This window comes from Myotis myotis, unplaced genomic scaffold (assembly GCF_014108235.1).
Source record: "Myotis myotis isolate mMyoMyo1 unplaced genomic scaffold, mMyoMyo1.p scaffold_m19_p_3, whole genome shotgun sequence".
Classification (NCBI taxonomy): domain Eukaryota; kingdom Metazoa; phylum Chordata; class Mammalia; order Chiroptera; family Vespertilionidae; genus Myotis; species Myotis myotis.
Window position 1 is genome coordinate 51,050,655 of NW_023416335.1, and position 4,534 is coordinate 51,055,188.

The window sequence follows — 4,534 nt, forward strand, 5'->3', positions numbered from 1 at the left end:
TTCTAATCTTTTTCATGTGACCTGAGTGGCAGGATATAGTATTAGGGCTTTCACTTGAAACTTTTTTATTCTACCGATCTTAGAATAAAAGACTTTTGCAACTATAAGTATGACCATCCCAATTACATACTAAGGTACCAGAGAAATGAATATAGAATGGGTCCTTTTGAGATATCAACTTTGATTGGATTGTCATCTATCTCTGATGCTCCATAAACTTCCACAGTAACAAATAAAGTGATTAGTGCTTATAAAAGAGTGAAGAGGATTCATTGTAAATTCTTAATTCAGAGACTCTAGTATTCCCAATTTTGTTTAAATATCTAAAATTTGTAGCCATAAGAATATGTACTACATTATACAAAATGTCAGCATTTCAAAGCTGATGGTGTGCAAATCAAGATGGGAAAGAGAATCATAATCATAAGCTTGATTAATAATCTCCAAATCAGCCATTACTGTCAAAAACCAAAAACCACTGGAGAATCTTCTAACACACACACACACACACACACACACACACACACACACACACACACAATACAAACACTACTCTAAATGATTGATGAGGACTGGGGCGGGGGGGGGGGGGGTTGGCTAGAGGGCCAATGGCGGCGGAGAAGGGGGACATATGTAATACTTTCAACAATAAAGATCTTAAAAAAAACCCAAAAAAGATATAGCCTTTAAAAATAAAAATAAAATACAGATAATTTCAAGCTTTTATAAAGTTCATATTATGCCACTTGGCTTTTATGCAAACATACAAAGTACCTATTTTTGTTAACTGAAAGCAAGCCAAGGATGATTTTCACTTTTACCCAAAGTCCGCTGCTGTGATAATGCAGGTCTTTCATAAAAGTGAAGTGAGTAACAAGAACTTTCGGGAAATGGGAGAATGCTCCTCACTTTACCTATTTTGTTTGTGTACTTTCACATAGTGGGAGAAACCAGAAATCAATGAGTCATTTTGCAAGAGCTGAAAATTGTACTATATTTAGGTCAATACACGTACAGTAAAAGTTATATTTTAAATGATGGCATCACTAAAAATTATACATCTATACTAATAATAGCCTAGGTGGCGTCACACCCTCACATCGTCACAAGATGGCCATCACAAGATGTCCATGCGCACAGTGGAGGTGGAGGCCGGTGGCCGCTCCACACCGTGAGGCCTGGGGGTCCTGCAGCTCTGCGCAGCATGGAGGAGGCCAGTCCCAGCATCTCCGCCGCCTCACACGGAGGAGGTGGTTCCCGGTGGAGGAGGTGGGTCATGGCAGGGGAGGGCAGTTGTGGGCAATTAGGCTGGCAGGGGAGCGGTTAGAAGTCTATCAGGCTGGCAGGCAGGCAGGCAGGTGAGGGGTTAGGAGCCAGTGGTCCCAGATTGTGAGTCGGACATCTCCTGAGGGGCCCCAGATTGGAGAGGGTGCAGGCCAGGCCGAGGGACACCCCCTGCCCATGCATGAATTTTGTGCACTGGGCCTCTAGTTTTAATATAATCACCCTCTTATGTTTATCTGTACATGAGAAACCTACAGATGACAAACCTTCACGTGGATGTCCTCCATGACTGTACAGAGGTCAGAATTTATATTCTTTAGAGTAGAGATTACAGCTTTGGGGCTCTCAACTGTGCATACTACTACCTCTTACAGGATCAGAATAAAAAGGACTGGCACGATTTTAAGTGCAATGTGAAAGGAAATTATCCCCTAGTAACATTACAGAACTATTGCATTGCTGTATGACTGTACCTTATCAGGAAGATTATAGCCAGAAAATTAGAACATACACATATATTAATGGAAAGCAGCTCCATTGTTCTAAAAATGTGTAATACATTTTTTCTATATAACAAAAATTGAAGGAATTCACCCAGTTAAACCATAAGAGCAATCACAACAACAACAAAAACAACCTAGAAGCTAAAAACTAATCCAGGGATTTCACAGTGGTACTGAGTTATGAGCTTCTGGCATCTGTAAGCCACTTCACTTTGGAAAATTAATTTCATGCTTGCCTACTCCTGTAAAACTCCCAACTAAAGGGTCTCATTGAGGTTTGGAATGGTCAAGGGAATGTCAAAACTGTGATTGAAGAAAGCCAAGGAAAAAGCTGTCAGCCAAGGAAAAAGCGATCAACATCACAGCAATGTTCTTTTCTTTCTTTCTTTTAAATTAAATTATGTGTGCTAAATTAGAAAAATATGCTAAATTAGGCATATACAATTAGAAATGTTAGGTGTAAACTTTGGTTTATTAAGAGATGAAAGACTTATTTTTTCCAGAGAATCAGGCCTTCATTTTGAGTAATAAGCCTTCAAGATATAACTATTTAAAGAAATCATTTAAAAAAATAAAAAATAAAGAAATCATTTATTGAAATATGAAACATAACACCGAGAATTATTTAATAAAGGCATATTTCAAGTCTGTAACACTTTCTAAAATTTTCTGGACCAGGGTTATATACCAAAATTCTGTAATTATAGATTTTTTTTCTATATAATAAGTTCTGTTATTCTTTCAAGTATATCTAGGGGATACAAGAATGCCTAGTCCTCTTTGGAATAGCATGAGTTAAAAATTCATATATCTACATAATAAAATAAATGAAAGACTGCAAAAGCAATGAAGAGTGGTGAACGTGGAGATATGCCAATCAGATCAGCCACCAAGGGAAGAGGAGATGCCCAGCTACACACGTGCAATCCACAGGAAGTCTCCAGTTTCAGCTCCTTCAGGTCCAGCTCAGCTGCAGAGTGCCTCTTGGCCTAAGGTCTCACCCTTGTGTGCAGAAACAATGGCAGAAGAGGGCAGCTAACATATCCCCACGGAGCAAGGTAGGATATAGAGGCCTGGCCATTTCTGGCCCAACTTGGGGCAAGTCTGCGGGGCAGGACCCCCTGAAGGGCTCCCTCGTGATAGCTAAGGCTTTGCCAGAACTACATCACTATTTGACTTCTTCCTCTGCTCAATCCTTCTTCCCCCTCCTTTCCTTCATAGGTGCCATTCCATAATAAATATTTTATATCCCAAATCCACTTTAGTATCTGCTTCTAGTAAATCCAAACTACAATACGAACATTTCCACATGTCAAATTTTAAAGGTTTCCCTACCAGTGGTCGACAAACTGTGTCTCGGCAAACCGCGGCTCCCGAGCCACATGCAGCTCTTCCACAAAATACCGACTTCTGTGCATGGGCCACGGAGTTTCAATCTCATGTATGTGCATGCCCGCAAGTGGTATTTTGTGGAAGAGCCACACTCAAGGGGCCAAAAAGCCACACGTGGCTCGCGAGCCACAGTGTGCCAACCATGGCTCTAGATAGACCCACATTAAGCTGTGACTGAATATTTCTCCCTAATCAGATGGTCCATGAAAGCTGTCTTTGAGAAAACAGACTAGAAAAGTGCACATTATTACAAACACTAAAAATTTAAAACGAGGAAACTTCTTGACAGTTGTGGTTTTGTACACAATAGCCACATTTAAGCTATGCCTCATCCAGTTTCATTTCCAAATTTCCACACCGCCTCTCAATAAGCTATTCTTACCTAATACATTATGGGGGTGTTTTGGGATTGATATTTTTTGGTAAATATATTTGTGTATTTTTTTCTGGGCACCAAAAGATCAGAGCTCCTCACAGAACATTACTACTTCAGCGATTCTTCCTGAGATAAACCTATCACTCTCTATTACCCCTTGCTGCCACCTTTTCAATGGCCTGTGATTTTCATACTCAGGACGAGTTACAAAATTCACTTCAGGTGAATTCACCAGAGGTGAATTTTATAACTCTTTCCCCATCTTGGGCAGTCAGGAGAAAAAACTCCCAAGGCTTCTCATTTTAGCAAAAGTTTACCTCAAGGGGCAATTTCTTAAGTTTCACTGAAGTGGGCATTATTCTCCTGGAGGTCATAGAGCTTATTATTTGCTAGGGGCTCCTCTGAGGAGAGCCATTTCCACATCTCCATTGAACATCTGCATTTTCTGCCTACAGGAGGCAAGGGACTCCACCCATATTCATAACCGCTCATTATACATGAGGCATCCAGGGCCTCTGCTGCTAAGATCCCTGCCCACAGCTTACCATGATTACAGCGTATTTCTCTGATCATCCTGCAGTTTGGGACGTTTGTGCCACTGTTTGAAAGTTCCATTAATTTCTACCTAAAGGTTACCATCACATGTATATCATCCTCTAACCACTTGGCTAAGCGCTCTACCTATGGTATTATAATTAATTCATTATGATATATATGCACACAATGAAAACTCAAGATAAAACCGTCCCTCACTCCCCAAGTTTGCTGGCTCAGTATAATCACTCATTGCCCATTTATACCAATGTATGCTCAAATTTCAAGAAAGATGTTATGTTGATTTATTTTATTTTTTAATCCTTACCTGAGGATATTTTGCCATATTTTTAGAGAGAGTGGAAGAGAGAGGGAAAGGCAGAGGGAAACATCGCTGTGAGAGAAACACATCGATTGGTTACCTCTTGCACGCGCCCAGACCAGG